The sequence below is a fragment of the Cupressus sempervirens genome, chromosome 4 (assembly GCF_028749045.1).
Source record: "Cupressus sempervirens isolate cs-2001-9-10 chromosome 4, ASM2874904v1, whole genome shotgun sequence".
Classification (NCBI taxonomy): domain Eukaryota; kingdom Viridiplantae; phylum Streptophyta; class Pinopsida; order Cupressales; family Cupressaceae; genus Cupressus; species Cupressus sempervirens.
Genome location: NC_143121.1, coordinates 113435738 through 113459200, shown reverse-complemented (window position 1 = coordinate 113459200; position 23463 = coordinate 113435738). Strand labels below are relative to the sequence as shown.

The following is a 23463-nucleotide window of genomic DNA, read 5'->3' as shown; positions in this document are numbered from 1 at the left end:
TTAAAAATTGTAGGTATGTGAATGTAGATTCCTGAGTGAACTTGTTACATAGTGTTGTGTGTAAAATATAGAAAATCACAATTCTAAAGAATGTTTGTGAAATATGATGCCTATGTGTTGGGTGTAAGATTGAAAAACAAAAGAAGTTTCAAAGGAAAAACACAACAATGTTATTATGTCACTAGAATGATTGAATTGAAGGAGGGAATGATCACAGGTTTTCATAGCCTTTAGCATAGTTAACAACAATATACATGTCTAGTGACATCAATGGTATCAGTCACAATAATTAATTCTCTGTTATGTTTTATGAAACAATTTGATAATTCTACAATAAACTTTATAGATTATATAGTTCTTTAAATCTTCCAATTTCTATAAATATATGTTGCATGACTAATCAACATTATAAAAGATCATGATTTGATAGTGATGTTATGAAAGGATTGAGTTTGGTTTACAAGGATTAAAATATAAGTTTAAAGTAAGTTATATTTGATGATGATTCAAAGGTAGATTTAATGATGAGATAGAAGACTTGTATGAGATGGAAGCTAAGTAGTCATACCATTATATGAGATAGGTGGAATATCACTTGGTTCTAGCATTACACTTAAAAGAGAATACATGGTATTAGCTTGGATAGATGACATAGGTCATGGGTTGAACCATGATTGCAAACTTGAGGGTGATAACATTTCACATCATGGGATGATTAGTTACTCTCCAAGGACACTGCCACTTGTGATATATGAAAATGAAGAGGTAGACTAAGAGTGCATCACACTTGTTATGGCACCTAGGAATGTAGTTTCTTCATGTGATGCATTGGTCTTGGTTCAATCAATCTTAGTTGGGTGTCAATGTTGGGATTTCTCAACAAGAAGTAATGGAACTAGTTGTGATTCATTGGAGTGACCTTGGAAGATATAAGAATGAAAGTTTCAGACATTTAGGTGTTATCCACCATTTTACCAGTCAATTTGTATCCCTATTTCATCTAGAGATTTATTGGGACAAGATTCTCAATAAGGATTGGAACATTGATCAAATTGGTACACTTGAGATTGCTACTTGGCAATCCTTGGCAAAAGAAGGCTCATTCCTTTGATTGTGAACTTATTGATTGGTTGTAGACCGACAACACCACTCTATGGTTTTCCCTAATACTAGAGAGTTGGTAGGTTCTTCTTGGCCAAGGCTGGGAGAGTTCATAGTCTTAGACTCATGTAGGCTTCTTCCAACCACTTCTAAGGCAATCTAGACTGAGGCATTACTAAAAATTCATGCTAAGACTATAGGCCACTCCTATGCTTCAAATATAGTCTTGAAATTAGTGATCTCAAAATGTATTTCACAATTTCAAAGAAACTTGGGCATTGCTCAATTTTGGTCACTGGTTTTGCATTCTTCACTCCCTTCTTAGGCTTCTTCTTCATGACCTTTCGAGTTAGGTTCTTACCATGTAACCAGTCAATTTCAATTCTGTGTGTGAAATAACATCACTACATCAATGAAAAAATTCACATAATCTAATTAGCAAAAGGAGATGTTTGCATTAGACTTACCCTACTAAATGATCTAGGATAGGTTCATTTTCATCTTCCATGTAATTGATGGGGACACAACCCAACATAGAATGGACACAATAGGAAAGGGAAATTTTTTATTAACTATGAAAATATGCTAATACATTCAGAACAGAGAAAATAGACTTCTACGCATGCCCTATGGGCTTACAATAGCACAAATCTATAGATAAATTCTTCTCCCAGTACCTTCTCTCAAACTCCACTTCGGACTGCCTTTTACAACGACAGAAATGTTCTTAAATAGACCCCAGAGGGTTAAGGATTAGGAATACATTCTAGAAAGTGCTATTAGGCATCCACCGACCAAATAGAAGGCTCTAGAAATCGTATTAGAAGTTGGCAAAAAATTAGAAGAATCTAGAAATGGTAACCGAACTTTCGAGAGGTATAACTTTTGAATCGTAGCTCTGATTGACGAATCGTTTACATTTCCAGAAAGCTCTTGAAGCACTCAATAGACCTTTAAAAAAATTTGCTCATCCCCCATTTTTTGGCCCTTTTTGAGGTCATTTAATGCCCCTAACCTAACTTTGAAGCATTCTTAGGAGGTCTCCAAAAATTTAAAAAAATGCAATAACTTTCAAACCGTGGGGCCTTTTGACTTGATTCTTTTTCTGGAATGCTCTAAATTACAATTACATTCATCTGGCCAATTTACACCTTCTAGCTCACCAAAATGATGGCTCAATTAGATACTCCTATTTTTTTGGCATTTACACATATCCCAAGGTGTTCAAATACTCTATCTTGGAACACTGATAGTGGAACTGTGAGAGTTGGAACCTTTATTTGACCCAAATGGGTATCCAAAATTGAAAACACATGAAATAGAAACTAAGTCTAAGTACATTTTTTTGGTTGACACAGGATTACCCTTATACCTCTGGATGCTCCTGCATCAGACACCCAGGGTAGATTGAAAAGTTACCCTATCACTTTATGAATGGTAGAGGAAATCCCAAATGGGAAACCTTAGCTACTGATATCTAAGTTGAGTCCTCGATTGATCGTCCTTTCCACTTGACCAAATACTCTTCATACTATCTATTTCTGGTACTCCTACCCACACGACTATCTAGAATCTCTTCTATCTCCTCCTTCTTAGAAGTAGGAATTGGACATGGCTCTAACATCAGCTCCTCATCTGCACCATCATCATGATACTCTATTAAGTCTGCAATGTTGAAAATAGGAAAAATGTGAATACTATCTGGCAACTCCACCTCATATGCATTTCCCGAGTCATGTTTCTTTAGAATTTTGCAGGGGCCAAACTTCTTCATTTTTAGCTTGTTGTAAGTACCGACTGGAAATATTTCTTTTCGTAAGTGTACCATGACTAGATCCCCTACTTGGAATTCCTTGTGTCTTCTCCTTTGATCAACCCTAGCTTTATACTCTTGATTCATCTTGGTAATGTGTGCCTAAACCTCCCCATGTAGACGCTTGATATGTTCAGCAAATTTTTCAGCTTCAGCACTTGTCCTCTCCCCTTGCTCTATCTTCCTCAATTCTGGTGCAGTCCTTGGGCTACTTCCATAAACAATTTGGAATGGTGATCTACCAGTACTCCTATTTATAGAGTTATTGTAAAAAAAAATTTCTTGTGGTAGAATCAAATCCCATCCCTTGGGCTTATTCCCAACTAAACATCTCAGCAAATTTCTCAAACTTCTATTTACCATTTCTGTTTGACCATCAGTCTGTGGGTGATGTGTGGAACTAAATTTCAAGTCCGTTCTCAACTTCTTCCATAATGTCCTCCAGAAATACCCCACAAATTTAGTATCTCTATCAGAAACTATACTCTTTGGGAGACCATGTAGTCTTACTACCTCTCTAAAAAAAAAGTCTGCAATATGGACAACATCATGAGTTTTGTGGCATGGAATGAAATGTGCCATTTTGGAGAACCTATCAACCAACACAAATACTGAGTCATTACCCCTTTGTGTCCTAGGAAATCCAAGAACAAAATCCATACTTATGTCCTCCCATGGCTTTGATGGAATAGGCAATGGCTGATATAGTCAAGTATTGTGACTAAATCCCTTGGCCACTTGACAAACTTGACAACTTTGTACAAACTTCTTCACATCCTGTGATATCTAAGGAAAAAAATAATGTTCTCTAAGAATAGAAATGGTCTTGTCTAGACCAAAATGTCTTGCCATCCCTCCACTGTGTTTCTCCTTAATCAGATTTTCCCTCATGGAACTTCTTGGAATGCATAATTGACTTCCCTTGAACAACATGCCATCCTAAATCAAATAGTCTAGCCATTTGGTTATGTCTACAACAACAGGCTCTTTACAAGCTTTCCATGCTTCAGCAAAATTAGGATGCTCAGGGTACAGATTCTTGAGTTCATCAAACCCAACTACTTCAACTTGCATTACTGTAAGCAGCAACTGCCTCCTACTTAGTGCATCTACAACCTTGTTAGATTTTTCACTTCTATGCTTTAACACAAATGTATAGCTCTACAAGAACTCTACCCACTTCGCATGCCTCTGATTTAATTTACCTTGGCTATTTAGGTACCGTAATGCCTCATGATCAGTATATAAAATAAATTACTTTGGCAATAAATAATGCCTCCATTTCTTTAAGGCTTGAACTATTGCATAGAACTCTTGATCATAAACATAATACTTCTTCTTTGCATCATTCAAATTTTCACTAAAATATGCAATAGGCTTACCTTCTTGGCTTAATATAGCCCCAATAGCATTGCCACTAGCATCACAATCTGCTTGGAACACCTTTCTAAAATTTGGAAGTGCCAACATAGGTTGTTCTATCACCTTCTTCTTCAACAATTCAAAACTTCTCGTAGCTGCTGCAGTCCATTTGAACTCTTTTCTATCCCCTCTTATTGTGTCAGTCAGGGGTGCACATATGCCACTGAAATTCTTAATGAAATTCATGTAAAAACTAACTAGACCATGAAATGATCTTACCTCAGTAGCAGACCTTGGAGTAGACCATTCCAAGATGGCTTTTACCTTCTCTGGATCCATTTTGAGACCTTCAAGTGATATAACAAACCCCAAGTAGACTAACTCCCTTTTTGCAAAGATACATTTCTTCAAATTAATTAATAGTTTCTCTTCCCTTAACCTTTCAAGGACACTACAAATATGCAATAAATTTTCTTCCAAAGTCTTGCTGAAAATTAAAATATCATCCAAATAGACAATAACAAATTTTCCCAAGAACTTCTTAAGTACCTCATTCATAAGCTGCATGAAGGTGCTTGGGGCGTTTGTCAATCCAAAGGGCATGACTAACCACTCATAAAGACCCTCCTTGGTCTTGAAGGCTATTTTCCACTCATCTCCTTCTTGTATCCATATCTGTTGACAGCCACTCTTGAGATCTATCTTTGTGAAGTACTGAGCTCCACTCAAGCAATCCATAAGATCATCCATTCTTGGCAAAGGAAATCGATACTTGATGGTTATCCTATTTATAGCTCAAGAATCTGTGTACACATTCTCCACTCTCCATCCTTCTGTGGTGCCAGTACTGTAGGTATTGTACATGGACTTAGGCTCTCCTAAATCAAGCCCTTCCTCAATAGCTCCTGAACCTGTTTGTTTAGCTCCTCAGTTTCAATAGGAGTCATCCTGTGAGCAGCCTTGTTAGGAAAACTAGCTCCTGGGATTAAATCTATCTAATAAATGATTTGCCTTACTAGCAGCAATCCTTCTAGAAAATTATCAGAGATAATATCTCCAAACTCACCTAGTAAATCTGAAACTTCAAGTGGTATAAGAGCTGGTTTTCCTGAGTGTGTAGATAGAGCGCTGACTGTGAGGCAGTTTGCACCAGGACTGTGTGGTTGTGGGTTCAAGTTACAAAGATTCCTCCATGAAAAGAGCATGGTGGAAGGGCCAGAGTTATTAATCTTGAGGAGGTTAGAGCCCTCCAAAGGCAGGTACAAGCATTGTAGGAGGAGCTCCGTAGAGGAACAAATGTTGCCGAAGGAGACGAAAGTGAGGATGACAATGAAGAAGAAGAAATTGGACTAGAAGGGGAATTTGACAAAGAAGTTCTAAATCAGCCATAGGAAAGGCTTTTTAGGGCCATTACTAAGTTTGGAAAAAGACCTACAATTGATGTGGGTGTATTTTTAGGAAATTTGAAACTAGATGAGTTGATCGATTGGATCAATGAACTGGAAGAATACTTTGAGTATGAGGATATCAGGGACCCATATAGGGTTAAGTTTGCAAAGGCCAAACTGAAAGGACATGCCAAAATCTGGTGGCAAGAGGTTCAATTGGAAAGAAATAGAAGAGGAAAGGAGAAGATCACATGGTGGGATTGTATGGTGGACAAATTTAAGAAGCAATTCATTCCTATTGACTATGAGCTTGATTTATTTAAGAAGATGCATGAGTTAAAGCAAGCAAGAAAATCAGTCTAGGAATATACAAATAATTTTTATCAACTTTTGATTAGAGTAGGGCATGCAGAAGCCAATAAGGAGAAGGTTGCTCATTATATCAGTGGGTTGCGATGTAGGATCCAAGAGGAATTAAGTCTGGTAAGAATGACCAGTGTTGAAGAAGCATACCAGTTTTCCCTATGAGTTGAAGAGAAGCTAACTACAAGGTTTGAAGGGAGATAAAGAGGGCATGGTCAAGGAGGAAGGGGTAGTGGTAGATCATCTGGAGGCCAAAATGAAACCCAAAAGAAAAATGATGGGGACACAACCCAACATGGAATGGACACAATAGGAAAGGGGAAATTTTTATTAACTATGAAAATATGCTAATACATTCAAAACAGAGAAAATAGACTTCTACACATGCCCTATGGGCTTACAATAGCACAAATCTGGAGATAAATTCTTCTCCCAGTACCTTCTCTCAAACTCCACTCCAGATTGCCTTTTACAATGCCAGAAATGTTCTTAAATAGACCCTGGAGGGTTAATGATTAGGAATACATTCTAGAAAGTGCTAGTAGGCATCCACTGACCAAATAGAAGGCTCTAGAAGTCACATTAGATGTTGGCGCAAAATTAGAAGAATCTAGAAATGGTAACCGAACTTCCAAGAGGCATAACTTTTGAACCATAGCTCCAATTGACGAACCGTTTACATTTTTGGAAAGCTCTCAAAATGCTCTATAGCCCTATGGATAGCTTCATTCATCTCCCATTTTAGCCCTTTTCAAGGTCATTTAATGCCCCTAACCTAACTTTGAAGCATTCTTAGGAGGTCTCCAAAAATTGAAAAACTGCAATAACTTTCAAACCGTGGGGCCTTTTGACTTGATTCTTTTTCTAGAATGCTCTAAATTACAATTACATTCATCTTGACAATTTACACCTTCTAGTTAACCAAAATGATGGCTCAATTACATACTCCTATTTTTTTGGAATTTACACGTATCCCAAGGTGTTCAAATACTCTATCCTAGAACATTGATAGTGGAACTGTGAGAGTTGGAACCTTTATTTGACCCAAATGGGTATCCTAAAATGAAAACACATGAAATAGAAACTAAGTCTAAGTACATTTTTTTGGTTGACACAAGATTGCCCTTATACATTAGTAATATATCTTTGCTAATTGCATTTCACAAAGGAAATATGATAGCTTAGGAAGGTAATGAATATATTAAGAAATTGAAAGATAAAATAGACAATGAAAGTGTTCCAAGGGCACTAAAATGTGAGTACTTACCATAGAATTCTTAAATATGAATTCTCATTGAAAAAGAACCCCAACTTGAAACCTTTCTCACCCTTGTCACTGTCAAGGCAAGAACATTGCATATCCTCCAAAAAGTTCAAGGCACCTTCATCACATTTTGTAATCTATTTATTATTAAAAAAAGTCAGTCAATTCATTGCATTTTGAAGATAGGTAATATTGCTTGGTATAGCCAAACTGAGTTTTGGATACAAGGAAAAGCAATAACATCCTACTTGCATTGCCAAAACATCATTGTTCTTCATGGAAGTCAACCAAAATTCAACAATGCCCTTTTCTGCCATAATGACAAAGATATCACAATAAGAACTTCCCACCAAATATCAAAGATCAAATGAATCTTGAATTTGAAATAGTTATTACATACTAGCATCATCTTTCTTTGAATCTTCCTCCTCTTTTTTCTCATCTTCAACATCTACTGCTCCATTCACAATGTCATATCATTGCAAGAGAATATTCCATTATAGGAATATAGATTATGGAGTGTTGAGCAAAATCAAAAAGTTTTTACCCTAAGAGCTAAACATCTCTACAAAATTTTGTACTAAGAATTGTAAACTAAAGTAGTTATTTTGTCTCTTTAGTTTCTTACCAACATATAATTATCCAAGAGAAAGATTTGAATAAAATATAGTTTATTATAGATCAAGTTGCTCCTAAAGGATTATAAAAGTTCCATATATGCTTTAAGGATGTCATGTCATAGAACCAAACATCATTTTCTATTATGATATTATCCTATTTGCACTTCATTAGAAATCATCTATTCTTCTATTTTCTTGTTCTTATTTTGAGATATTTTGTGGTCAACATTGAAACCTCACCTACAATGTAAGTGAGGAAGATTCGCATCTCACAATATTTGTTGTAATGCACAACATATTTAGTTGGGGATGAAATCTAGGTTATAACAAGGAAAGTAATTATGAAATAGAATAGATAAGATTATGTGGGAATCGTAGGATAAAAATAAATTCTAGAGAATGCTGAGGAAACTGCACAAGTGAAACAAGATATTTTTATTTAGGAAAATCTCTATTATGAATCATGCGAACAGAAGATGCAATAATAATGAAAAAATAGCATCTCAAAAAATCAAAGAATACAACAAATTAGATCATTTAGGAATCGTAGAGTAGAAAGACAATAAAAAAATGACAAGGAAATGCTACATAGGGGATGCGAGATATTGTGTTCTAGGCAAGTCGATCTATAATGAATCATGTGATGTCTGACCCCAAAACTGTAACTAATAAGAATAAAGTAGAAGTAGATAGCAACATTTGGTACAATCTATATAATGAGTACAAAGTACTTGACTTAAATTATCAACCTTTTTGGTAGCTCAATATCAACCAATTATCTAAATAAATATATACAAATTTATAGGTTCCAATCCATTAGAATAAGCCTATTTAAGTTTTAAACGATTTAATGTACATAGCAAGAAGACAACAATATCAAGTAAAATCACATAATATGAAAAGTACTTGACTCTCATTGTATATATCAACTACATGTGTGAAAACTCCTATGAGTAAGCAAGTTTCAATCTATTGGACCAAGGTTTTTGATAAAGATAACAATATACAACAATGCTTGAAAATTCAGTAATTGCTTAGAAAAGCAAGAGATCAAGAGATTATATGAAGCTTTCAATTTTGAACACCTAGAAAAAGCACTAAACACAGATACCTTCTTGTAAAAAGGTTCATAAAGCTTTTGATACTTGGACTCTAATGCAGTTTTTTCTTCGAAAAAATTGGTCTCTATCTCCTTATGTTTACCCTTTATTGGGAACAAAAAAATCATAAATCCCTTTGCATGAATATATTTACACAAAAAATCACAATCTAAACATATCAATACCTGTAGATCTTGCAATGCCTCCACTCACTTCTTTACTTTGTGAGGTAGTGATTCAATGTAGCTTGACAAGGTACTCACAAGAGTCTGTAGCTTGTCCTAAAACATATAATGGAAGAGTTATTAAATCCAATGGTAACTAGAAATTTCTATTATAAACTAGATTCTATCCAGCAAAGGCATTGCCAGTTTATCTTGGGCCTTAGAAATTTTATTTCCACACAAAGATAGATGGATAGAGAATTCACCCATGTTCTCACAATACAAAGACAACCATCCTTGAGATTTATGTTTAGAAAACATTTCTAGCAAATTCTTGATATGATTACACTAGAAATTTCCCTTGTGAAAATTATTAATGCTATTGAGACACTAGAGATGCATGATGCTCATATTAATTTATATATTACCATGAAAACTTGTTGATATTTAATTATAATAATCATTAGAGTAGCTGTTATCATATATTCTTACTATTTAATGATTATTAATTCATATTAATGTAATATCTAAACCAGAATTATCTCATATATTCATCAAAATTAATAATATTTTATAGGACTTATTTTTTAAATGAATTACATACTCCAACTTAAGTTAAAATTGTTATTTTCGAGAAAAAATCTGGAAGTTCCCAAGAAGGAATATTAAAATAAGAATAATCAAGAATTACCTTTATGGGGTCTTCATACCAAAAAAATGGCATACCCATCTTATCTCCATCCCCATTTCCTAGTGACCAAGGGTTAAATCCATTATGCTTCAGTTTATACAATTATTTTATATTAAATATTCAGTTTAATGGCAAGTAAAATGATGAGTTTAGGGGCAATATCAATTGGGTAGGGGGCACAACATTAGCTACATGAGTTATCCTTGGCTGCAGTCTATGACTCCAAGCTAGATGCACACTGTTGTTACTGATATACCCTACCACAACATCACCCAAGGATTATTTAAATTATTTTGCACATTACCTTATTATATACTAAGCTGATTGAGGAGTCAAGGCAAAAGAGTATACTCATTTTCTTAATTTCATTAGATTTTAAAAGTTCATGCTTGTATTGAATAATGCTTCTGAATTAAACTATGTTTGCAACATACGGTAACAATTTTTCAAATTATACTCTATGATCCATCATCAAGAGGAAGAGGAAAAAAATGATTGTATAAAAAACTAATTGCAAACACTATTCAATCCAGAAGTAGAATTCAATGTATTTGCTAGTAAATAAGGATACAAAAAACTAAGTAGGAGAGTGAACCTTGTGACAACTTTTCTTATCATTTACTTACTACAAAGTGTAGTGCCTGCCCCTAGTTCGCATTTTGCTAACATTTTTGAACTCTTTTAGAGCTAGTTTTATATTGTTGGTTAGCAGCATTATTTTGGCATTATTAGATATTGTGCTATGGATTTAGTTTATTATGTGATGAGATTACTTAGATTCTACATTTCATGTATGTATGATGATTATTTTCAGTGTTTACAGTTATTAATGATGATTAGTAAGATGATTTATTATCATATGTGTTTTATGATGGATACTTACCCCATACTTGCATGTGTATGGTGTGCATGTTTGCTTTGCGTGTTTGCTTTTGTATGTCATGTCTGATGTGGTTAAGGAAGGGAGTCGTAGTCACCTGCTAGTCAGGATCTACACGATGCACCACTTCCTGCCATTGCCTATTTATTTTAGTATATATTGTGCTTGAATTTATTGAGGGATTTGGGTTATGGGGAATTTGTAATTAAATTATTAATTCAAATGAGTTGGAATATAGTTGTTTAATGAAGTTGATTTTAAATTAAGAGACGTTATCAGAATCTAATAATTAGTTTATCAAGGTTCATTAATAAGATGAAGATTAAGGGTTGATATATCAAATTATTTAATGTAATAATTTTAATTGGATCAATCAACCTTGGATATTGGATAATGATATAGAGTGATCATTTGGAATATTAATGCCTCAGAATAGAGTCTTCTTGCTTGAAATAATTGAGCTGATAATATAGTTGACTTTTAATATTGATTTTATTTAATATTATTTAATTGTGAGGTGATAATTTTTAGGTTGATTTAAAGACTCTAAATGATATTGGATTAAGATTGAATTATTATGTTATTGGTTAATACGTTTGAATTATTAAATAACCTATTGATATACCTTAATGGTGTTAAGAGTTAGTTAAATATTAACCAATGAAGCTTTGTAAAGTTTCTTTAAGACCGGTTATCTATAGTTTTGATGAGTTATTATTTATTAATGTTTGTTGGGACTAACAAACTATTAATAAATAATGGTTTGAATAGTTATCAACGAAGTCGATTAGATTTAATCTAGTGGAGATAATTGATTGAAGTTTCGTAAAAGATAATAATTTTTGGATTTGGATTATAATTGATTTTAATCAATTAATGTTCATTGAGTTGTCAATATAATTATATGTGATAGAGTTTTAACTTGAAATAATTATCAAGATGAATATAGTCATTATGGATAAGATTTCCAAAATAACTTGTTAATATTATCATTATTGAAATATTAATATTTGTGTATTGGATTGAAGCCGACTCTTTATGTACATACAATTGTTAGTCAACTGATATTTATTGGGTTGTTGGTATGGTTGTGTAATTATAAATTAAATCAATTACCTAGAGTTAATTAGACTTAATTAATAATATGTTATGTAATAGAGATTTATTTGATATAATTCTCTTAACAGGATTGCAAAAATATGTATATCAAAGTTGACAAGTCGTACTCTCATGACTTTAATAATGACCTTAGATATTTTAATAGTGAGACTTAGTAATATTTAATTGAGAACTATTATAATGTTAATAGGTCAAGGATGGTGTACCTATGTTAATTGATTGGTTAAATTGATCATTTTAATAAAGTTATAATTGTTAATTGATTGGTTAAATTGGTCATTTTAGTAAAGTTATAATTCTTCTTATTCGAGGATTGATAATTGGTTCTTTTATAAAAGAATAATGATCCTTTGATAATGTTGAAATGTAGAAATAACATTAAGGAAGAGTTATTCAATTAATAATATGGATCTTGGTCAAATTAAGAGAACAAGTTAATCAAAGGTCAATGATGATCAGTTTAATGAGTAAATAGTTATTCTTAAGTTATTCTTAGAATGTAAATTCTTGATAATGGAAGGATAATGCTATCGGGGGAACAAATGGGTTGACTTGTAGGTCAAATGATGAAACTTAGACATTTGAAGTATACTTGAAAATGGAAACTGAAACCCCTACACTTGAAAATGGAAAATGAAACTCTACACATTATTCAACTATGTGATTTTAGCAAAGCTAAAACATGTGTTTGCATCGTGTATTCTCTATGCTTCTTGTTTTGGGTTTTGGGTTAACTAGTGTTGACCAGTCCTAGGTTGTTACAAGAGGCTCAGGGGTTATGAGATATGATGGCATGCTGATTTTATTTGGTCTCGATCTTTATAAGCCCAACCATGGTAATGTGATCGTATGCTCTATGAAATGTTTGTATTTATTGATTGTTATTGTTCATCAGTCTTCATGTGTGAAGCTGAGATGTATGTGTATGAGATACCTGAGCTAATCATTTTTGAGTCATCGATCAGTTATCCTTGGATTATTTTCTAGTCACCATGATGGGACTGAAATGTGGATTTATTCTTGATGATTTCATGTTGTGACATGTTTGACTCAACCATTTTGGAGTCTTTGATCACTATGATTTTGAGATATTCTTGGTTGCTTGTTGAGAACCAATGGATGTGATGATATATTTTGGTTGTTGAGAACCAATGGATACTTATGGTTATCAGTGATGCCTTCAGTTGCCAATAGAGAACTGTTGTGGTCATGATTTTTTATGGATGTTTTTCCAGATGCTCATGGAGATTTTGATGATTCATATCTTGGAGATTTGATGATTCTTATTATGGATATTTGATGCTTATATTGTGGATATTTGATGATTCTTTTTATGGAATATCTTTTGGATTTCTTTACAGTCGCTTGTACAGGACTGTGGTGATTTTATGATTCCATGAGCATTAGGGTAGGTTATCTACTTGTAGTGTCGGGAAGTGGCTTGCAATGGGGGCCGGGGCCCTAAGTGGCTGCCAGGGTAACTCATTGTAAGTTTGGTTAATAAGTGATAACATTTACACACTAAATGGAGATTAAATGAACCTAAAAAGATAATTGTTTTGGTTCTCGCCCATGCCTTGAGCACTTGTATAGGCTAGGATGGGAGTAGTGAGACACATGGTTGCGACCTTGCATTCCATAGTATGCCTCGTCAGTATGAGAGGATACTAGTGGTCGCATGAGATCTGTATGGACCGGTGGAGTTTAGCTAACTGCCAGGGTAACTTGTATGAGATAAATGCGATGACACTTTTCTGCTTGCAGAGTAGGTTTCGTACATGTCATTGTTGTGCCTCTGGGAATTAGATGTCAATTTTGTGTGTGTTGGAACCTTTGAGTTAGTATACTTTTAGGATTCCTAGACTTAAAGAGATTTATGCTTTGTGGTTTTGATATCCTATTTGGGACTTGAGATTATCTCCTCAGTACGGTGGGAGTGGACCACTTAGTTACCATGTGGTCGGGTGGTAGTGTTTTATCACTCTTATCATTTGAGATCCATCTGAGACACCGTGGCTAGAGTATTATTGGTTGGTATTTATCTTCATTCTGTTCTTGGAGCATTATGAAAGACGATATACCTTATGATGGATGTATTTACTAGTATGTTCTTGTATTGATGATTTGCATATGTTAGTTGATGATATATTATGCTTTACTTTGCATGTTAGTAGGATGTTTTTAGGAGTGACATTCCTACTATGTTTATAGCCGATGATCTCTTTGGTGCTTTGGAATGTTATGCACGGAGGGATGGCTAGGATCCATGATGGTCTAATAATGCTATTTATGGTTGGGAGGAACCGTGCACTTAATTATTTATGTTTGTGATATATTTTGTGATGGATGTTTATATCTTCTATGATGATGTATCATGTATGATATGTGGTTTCATTTATTGCATCATGGATTAATATTGGATGATGATGTACTTTATTTACATGGATGTTTATTCTTTTAAGCTTTTCATACCCTGTGATATGTATGGTGGATGATTGAGCAATCTGAAAATGTAATTTATGAACATTGGATGTATCATTGTTATTTCATAAGGATGTGATGTTAGATGAATGGTTGATTTAGATGTGATTCAACGTTAAGGGATTCTTAAAGAATGTAACTTGATATGTATGTTGTGTTTACTTTCAATTGTGTTGTTATTGCTTCAGCTATCGTGTGAATGATGTAGATGATTTTACTTTCATGTTTTAAAAAAAAAATTGTTTGGCAAACTTAGTGAAATTCTTTGGATCCCTTGGCGGGGCATTACACAAAGTGAGTTACTTTATTTAAGAGTGGAATCAAGAAAACCAAGTACAACTAGCATAAGGTTTTGTTCTATGTGATGTCCCATTATGATCAAATGGTTTCCCTATTCAAGTGGTTAGAAATAACATTTTGCAAAATCAAATGCAAGTAGCATATGTTCCTTATTGCTTGAATAGGGCAAATTGTGAAAAATGCAATAACTAGTATTATAATAGAATTTTATGGTACAATGGAAGAAGTATAACTTGATTAGCAGTGTAGTGGAAATCCGAATTCATGGGTAGTAGTTCATAAATCCAAAAGAATTCATATGAGTTGTGAAAAGCACAATAACTTGAATTATAATAGAAATTTTTGGTAGTATGGCAGAATCATACCTTGATTAGCAGTGTAGTTATAGTCCTAATTTATCGACAAAAGTATGAAATTCAAAAGAAAAAGCATAGATTAGAAGTGCAATTACAATTCCAATCTAGGGACAATAGTCTGTGAATCCAAAAGAACTTAGATGAATTGTGAAAAACACAATATCTATTGTTAGAATGTAATTTTTGGGTAGAATGATAGAAGCATACCTTTATTAACAGTGCAATTATAATCCCAATTCATGGATAATAGTTTGTGAAGCAATATTTTTTCCACCTATTGGTGCTCTTAGAAAAAACAAGGTCAGTATCATCATCATTTTACATTGGATGAACTAGCCTGATCATACAGGCTTGACAAATCCAAACACATGAATTGCTAAGAAACTTATATCCTATTTGTCTACGATCTTTTGAGATATTGCATTTTTATAGAGAGTCCACAAAGCACTAGATTCAAAATGCACTTGAATGATTTGGGAAACAAACTTGGCCTCAGACAACATCAACATTGAAAAAAGACGATTTGAATTAACATGCCCTGCTCCATTTATTGTTGCTATAGTTTGCAAAACAAAAAACTTGTTCCTAATTAACTTGTCCAAACACATTAAAAATAGGCATGAATGCTTTGCCACAAAGTCTATAGAGAGTTTCATGTTATTGAGCATAAAGTCCAATTTTTTCTTAATGCTTTCCTTTGGCATTGTGAGAATCAAAGGGAAAACCCTAACTACTTGTGAGAGGCTGCAAAGTTGAAGATTGTCTATCCTAGCCTATAACACTTTAATAGGGGTTATGGCCGCCATGCTCACAATGTATTTTTACATTTTTCTTTCCTTGAAAATGCCAATATTTTGAATGAGATCAAGTTGCTCTGGGGTAAGAGTACTACACCTCAAAACATGAGGATCTATTGACAAAAACATGGTGAGCTCTGTTCCATTAAAACCAAAACCCTCCCAAAAAGAAAGTGAGGGTTTTAGGGTTTTCTGTAAGCATTTTCCATGAAGAAAGTAGTAGTTCCTAATTTCTCTAACCAACAAATAGTTTGTTAAAAATACAATCTTGAGAAGTTTAATGTTGGAGCGGAGGTCTTCCAGCTTAGCCGTTAAGATCCAAGGTAGCCCAAATAGAATTTCATTTAGATTTTCCCTCCAAATTCCAAAATCTCTTAGTAATTGAATCTTTGGCTCCATCATTCTTCACACACTTGTGACCAAAAGCATGGGTTGAGATTTGATTATGTTTATAATTTTCTCATTGTTGTAGATTGAGTATGGACTAAGTGTTGGTCAAAATTTCGACCAACATGGGCATGCATTTAAAAAAAAGGATATATTTCCTTCCATATTCAGACCAATCTAAATTATTTTAATAGATGCTTGAAAATTTTGGTCTAAAAATGGGGTCAAATGTACTAGTGATAGCATTACAAACAAAATTGAAATTCTTTATAAACTTTCTATAAAAACTAGCCAATCCATGAAACGATCTTACCTCACCCATATTCTCAAGTGTAGGCCATTCCAAAATTGTTTTAACCCTCTTAGGATCCAACTTTAATCCATTATCTAAAATTGCAAATCCCAAATACATAATTTCCTCTTGCATAAAAGAACACTTTTTCAGATTAATTAGCAAGTTCTCCTCTTTCAACCTCTGCAATACTTGTCTAATATTCTCAATATGTTCTTCCTTAGTTTTACGAAATATCAGAATGTCATCCAAATAAACAATCACAAACTTACGCAAGAATCTTTTCAGAACTTCATTCATCAATCTCATAAAAGTACTAGGTGGATTAGTCAAACCAAAAGACATAACCAACCATTAATACAAACCATATTTTGTCCTAAAAGTAGTCTTCCATTCATCACCTTCTCTTCTGATTTGATGATAGCCACTCTTCAAATCAATCTTGGTAAAATACTTTGCTCCACTCAAACCATCCGTTATGCCATCCATCCTCGGCATAGGAAACCTATATTTCACTATGATCTTGTTAATAGCTCTAAAATTAGTACACATTCTCCATTCTCCATTCTTTTTAGGTGCTAATACACTAGGTACATCACATGGACTCAAGATTTCTCTAATAAAAAATATCTACAACAACTCATGCACATGTCTATTAAGTTCTTCATTCTCTGTAGGTGTCAATGTATATGGTGCTTTGTTTGGAAAACTAGCTCCGGGAATCAAATCCATACAATGAATTATACTTCTTACTAGAGGTAAACCATTGGGAATATCCTCACCAATAATATATTTGTATTCATTTAGCAATTCAACAATTTCTATTGTCACTCTGGTAGTACCACCTTCTACTACCACTTGGTCACTAGTACCAACACTCAATCCTCTAGGAATTATGGGAAAGTAGACTGAATTCTTCTTCACTTCTTTTTGAAATTACTTTCTATTAACCATGAAATTTTTTATCATAGTACAAATGACCTCATTTGGACTTTTAATCAAAGGAAACAATGTTTTCTTCTTCCCATTTACCAAAAGAGTACATTGATTCAATCTTCCATCATGTACAACATATCTATCATATTGCCAAGGTCTACCCAACAAAATATGACAACAATCCATAGGCATAATATCACACAAAACTTCATCAAAGTAATGTCCAATTTTGAACTTCACAAGACATTGCTCACTTACCAATATCTTATGGTAATCTTTGATCCATGAAACATGATAACATTTGAGATGTTTCAACCTCTTTAACTGCAACTTTGTAACCAACTCTTCTGATGCCAAATTTGTTGAACTTCCACTATCAATGATCACTTTGCAGCATTTCTAGGCCATCTTACATCTGGTCTTGAAAATATTTCTTCTAAGGATAGGTTCCTCATCACTTACTTTATTACATAAGGTTCTTGTCACCATCAGATTTTCTCCAGCCTCAGGTCCACTTGGTGAACTCTCAATATCTTCTTGAATCACAATAGTTCTATTATTCTTCCCACTTTCAAAAGATCTACATTCAAAAGATCTATTCCCTTCTTTGCCACATCTAAAATACTTACCATGAAAACTACCTCTAGAATAAGAATTACCTCTTCCTTGGTCTAATCTAGTATCTCCTCGATATGAACTACCACCTTTCCACTCGATCTTGTCTATGTCATCATTCTTCCATTCAGACTTGCATTTATCTTGTACAAAACTTTCAAATCTATCACCTTCACCATAATATTTACCTCTACCTCTTTAGAATCTACCACTTCTACCTCTTTGTCTTTGTTTATGCTTCTTTGTCAAGATCTCCTTAGCTTTCAAGACATATTGATATGCTTCTTCGACACTTTCCAACTTCACAAAACTTATTTCATCTTGAATTCCATATCTCAATCCATTTATGTACCTTACAATTTTCTGAACATCATCATCCACATGTATAGATCTAATCTCCAATCTATAGAATTCCTCAATATACTCTTTCACAGTCATTTCCTTTTGTCTCAAGTTTTGCATCTTTCTCAATAAGCTAACTTGGTAATCAATAGGAAGGAATTTGTTCTTTACCTTTTTCACCATCTTCGGCCATGTTCTGATCTTCTCCTTTCCTCTCCTTTGTCTATCAGTTTGCAAATGTTTCCACCACAATGAAGCATGACCTTTTAGCCTAGTAACTGCAATCTTCACCTTCTTATTATCAAAAGTGTTTTCATACTCAAAGAACTTCTCCATATCTGAGATCCAATCTAACATAGAACTAGTATCCAATTTTCCATCATAAGGAAAGTGTTCTACAATAGTATTTGAATTTTCCCTAGAAAACATCTCAAAAATCTTTCCTCATCTTGATCTTCTTCAAGTTCTAGATTATGGTTTGGTGCTACTGCTTCATCATCACTTACATAATCAAGATGTTCTCCTCTCCTCTAGGCTACCTCCACAAAATCTAATTTGGCTAGATTTTTTTTTTAATTGATCCAATATAGTATTATCAACATTTCCTCTTCCATGAACCATCTTTACAATTAGGTTCCTATAAGATCATAACCCTCTATAAGTTATACATCAAATCTGTAGATCTGCCACCCTATAACCAAATCTAAATTAGGGTTCTACATGATCCAATCACCACAAGGATGAACCATAAGCTTTAATACCACTTGATGCAAGGAAGGACTAAATAAGCTAAGGCCAAAGGCACACCCAACCTAATGCAAGGAAAGATCAAATAAACTAAGGCCAAAGGCACATCCAGCTCTCTGAACCACCTTGCAAGAGTTAACACAATGAAAGAAAATACAAAACAAAAGAGAGAGGGAGAACAATATTATTTATTGATTCATGGAAATATCATCATACATGCCCAACTATAAGGCCTTCTAGGTTATGGCCAAATATAATTACATTCAAATCCAAGATCTAGTTGCAAATTCTCACTTTCTAGTTCTGCTCTATCATCCACTCTAAAAATCCCTAAAAACTACCCTAACTCTAAGCCTAAACACTCTATTTATACTAGCCACAATAGCTTACAAATCATTCCAAAACATTGAGAAGCCAAAAATCAGCTCTCAAAAAATATTAAATGAAAATAAACCTAACATTAAATACATGAAGAGCCACAAGTTGGCCAACAACAACAATTAAATGTCCTACAATTGATGCCCAAGAAAAATTATGATATCTCCTAGCTTTGATTGAATTAGAACTTGCACTTTGAAATGAAGGTATTAATCTAGGTCCTCTATAAACTCTTAAATTTGAAAAAGTTGATTCATGAAGTAAAAGTGTGTATCTACTCTGTAAGTCAAGCATAGAAAACTATCGTGTAGAACTACCAAACATTGATGCTCCAGGAGAATTGCCATATCTCCTAACTCATGAGGAGTTAGAACTTATTATATAGAAAATAAATATTAATCTAGGCCCTATTAAATCCCTAAAGTGCACAATCTCTCATTCATTAAAGATAATTATTTATGAAACTCGTAACAGGCACCGAGAAACTAGAAAATGTAGTTTCAAAAAAACAAAGTTTTAGTAGTAAAGTACAAATTGAAAACATGCAAGATAGTAGTACAATCCAGGTGTATATGCTACTTTAGTATGTTAGAAACACTAAATTAAAACAATCAAAAAGTATTTGCATACTAATTTAACATAACTTCATGAGAGACAAAGTGAAGTCCTCAAATGAGAATATGAGCCATGGATAGGCTCTCTCAATGAGGATGATCACTTGACATAGAGGTGTGTCTAATAGCTAAGATGACTTGATTATGTATGTATGCTCAAATGATCAAATGGGCTTCAATGGAGGATTTTTGATAGATTTTGGTGGATGGATTTTATGTCAAAATGGCTTCTCAAAATGGCATTATGGCTTTACTTTCTAGATTGTGTTAAAATGGCTTGGAAGAGGATTCCTTAATTAAATATTTTTAATTAAGATAAAGGGATTTAATGGCATAAAACTAAATAAATAAATTAAATAAATAATTAATTAATAAATGATGATGTCATTAGGGACTTTTTCAGAAAATAAAAATACTTTATTTTCTAAAAGATTTTTAGGTGTCTACATTTTGCCCCTCTTTGATGTGATGCTGCAAGTGGCATGGCATCAAAGATAAGAAAATAAGATGCCCAAGGCTAGAGCAAAAGAGGAGAGAATGGACTGAGAGATGCCCCCTCAAGAAGGCAGTGGGGAGAGAAAGCAAGGCTCGATGACTTCTTGAAAAGTACAAGAATCTTCGTGGGTGGGAGGACAAAGAGTGGCTTAAGAGAAGAGGTTTAGTTAGCTCAAACTCTCACTATGGGAGAATGATAAAGGAGAATTAGATGCATAAGAGGAAGCAAGCTTAAGACTTTAGGGAAGGTGGAGGATGAAAGAGCAGAGTGCTATAAAAAGGAATCTAGGATAGGGAGAAGGATGAGGGGATTATAAAGTTGATGCAATAAGATTTCAAAGAGTCAGATTGGTGGAAGATGGGTTTTGGAGATCCCTAGGACTAGGATTGTGGATCTCAAAAGATGAGGCTTGGTGGATTGATTGGATTGGTTTAGTTCCACTTGTTAACAGATTTTTTTTTTGTGCAAATTTTTAGTTTTTAATGGATTTAAGTATGATTTGGGGGTTCATTTGAAGCATTTAAAAAAAAGTGTGTATGATTTTGCTTCCTTTAAAAAAAAAGGCCAAGATCCCTCAAGAAGAAGAAGAAGAAGTAGATGGAATAGAAGAAGAATATAGACAAGAAGAGGAAGACGAATTCCAAGTGCTTCATCCACCTATAAGCTTGAAAAATCTGCAAACACTATGAGATAGACTATGAGTTCCTTTGTCTTCTTCATGCTCATGTGGACCTACAAAACCAATTTATACAATCCTACCAATCACAAAAACAAGAAAAATTAGCCATAATCAGCAAGTGACATACAAAAATTGACTAAAAAAGCTAATGAAGATGACCCATGCGGGCGTGTGGATCAAGTGGGAGTGCCCCGATAGCAAATGCGTCTGATAGACTATACTCTCCACAACCTTTGTTATTGATCTTCATAGTAGACAGGGTGGAGGCGAGGATGGTTTTTGGATCATTACAAGTGTGGGATGAGCTGGCGATGGCTATGTCGATATCAATTCCAGAGAAATGGTTTGTATATGAATCTTCAACCACATTCTAGTAAGCAAAGGGTTCTAGATCAGCATGGATGGTTACCTCAGTGCCCTGATGCTAAAATTTGATGCACTGATGGTAAGTGGATGGAACAGCTTTCATAGCATGAATCCATGGGCAACTGAGGAGGATGTTAAATGGTAGGTTTAGATCAATAACATGGTAGAGTGTTTCTTGGATGACTTGCCCAACCTTGATTGGCAGCAAAATAGTTCCTTCTATGGTTCTTTCCAAGTTGTCATAAGCTTTGATGGTGATAACCTTACTGATGATATCTGCCTCAGTATACCCAGCTTGTTTTATGAATTTTAGGGTGAAAATATTCAAGGCTGATCCAATATCTATCATTACTCTTTTTATGGCAAAATTGGATACCATGATGGCTATGCGAAGTGGAAGGGTGTGATCTGGCTCGACCACGGGTATGTCGATGGGTTTGAATGATAGAGCACATGAGGAGGATAGGTGTCCAATGAGATTATGAAAATTAGTAGCATTGGTATCTAAAGGGACATGGGATTCTATGAGAGCATTGTCAATGATGTTTTTGTACATAGGACTAGTGTAGAGAAGGTCTAAAATGGAGATTTGGGCTGGCATGTTCCTGAGGTGTTCCAAGATATTGTATTAGCTTTTGGACGGAGCTAATGATACTGCTGGGGTTGATAGTGCTGATGGGACCGATGGGGTTGCGATGTTCAATCACACTCTTTTAGTGGTGGCTGCACACTCATTGTTTGGGCCTTGGATATTGATAATATTGATAGAAGGCTCTTTTTTAGATATACAACCGATGAGGCTACCATAGTCTATGTAGGATGAAGTATGGTCATTGTTCTTCCAATGCTGTTGGTTTGGCTGGCGGTTGTTGGTATTTTTGTTGTTGGTTTGGATAGGTGCTTTTCTAGGATTTTGGTTGTTTTGAGGAGGAAAAGGATTTTGATAGATCTGTAAGCCTGCATTGGGAGAGGTTTGGGCACCAACGGTGATTTCTTTTCAATCAATGAGGTCCTGCACATAATGTTTTAGTTTCATGCATCTGCAAGTGGTGTGACCTTTTACCCTATGAAATTTGTAGTACTCATTGTCTTTGTACCATGTAGTTTTGGATTGGCCTGGGTCAATTTGCTGGGTAGGAGGAAATTTGATGAGGTTTTCCTTAGTCAATTTCTCAAAAATGACATCCAATGGCTCACCAAGGGGTGTATAGTTTCTAGGTGCAGGTTGGAACTTAGACTTTGGTCCTATAGCTACATTGATGGCATTAGCTTGATTGCTAGACCCTTGAAAGTTGGGTCTTGGATTGTGGCTTTGATAGCTTTGGTGATTCTACTATTGGTAGTTGATAGCTTGTTGATTGTTTGAATTATATAGTGGGTTGGACTGATTTTGGGAAGGACCAACAATATTCACATGTCTCATATCAGTAACCCCATCTATTGCAACATCCTTGTTTTTGTTCCAATACCTAGACTTGTCATTTGAATGTATTTTATTTTGGTTGGCTTCCTTGTAAATCTTGACCACACCATCTTTAATGAGTCCTTGCTCAAGGATCATTCCTTTCTCTTTGATATCTTTGTAGGTCTACAAACAGTTCATGGTCATGTGGTGAGCCAAGCTAGGATGGGCATTATCAATAAACATTTTCACCAAATGGCACTCTGTCAAGGTGCAAGATATGCGGGTGGTAAGGGTTTGCCATCTTTGCAGATATTTAGGAAGGCTTTCTCCACTTTTTTGCTTAGTGTGGACAAGATCAACTACTGATAGTTCTATTTCGACAAGATGGGCATATTGGGCTACAAATG

The 23463-nt window shown here is 34.4% G+C and overlaps 1 pseudogene; it reads right to left on the bottom strand.

The window, feature by feature from the left end:
• Nucleotides 1-1295: 1295 nt before the first annotated feature.
• LOC149560185 (nucleosome assembly protein 1;3-like) overlaps nucleotides 1296-23463 on the bottom strand; it is a 93674-nt pseudogene continuing 71506 nt past the window's right edge.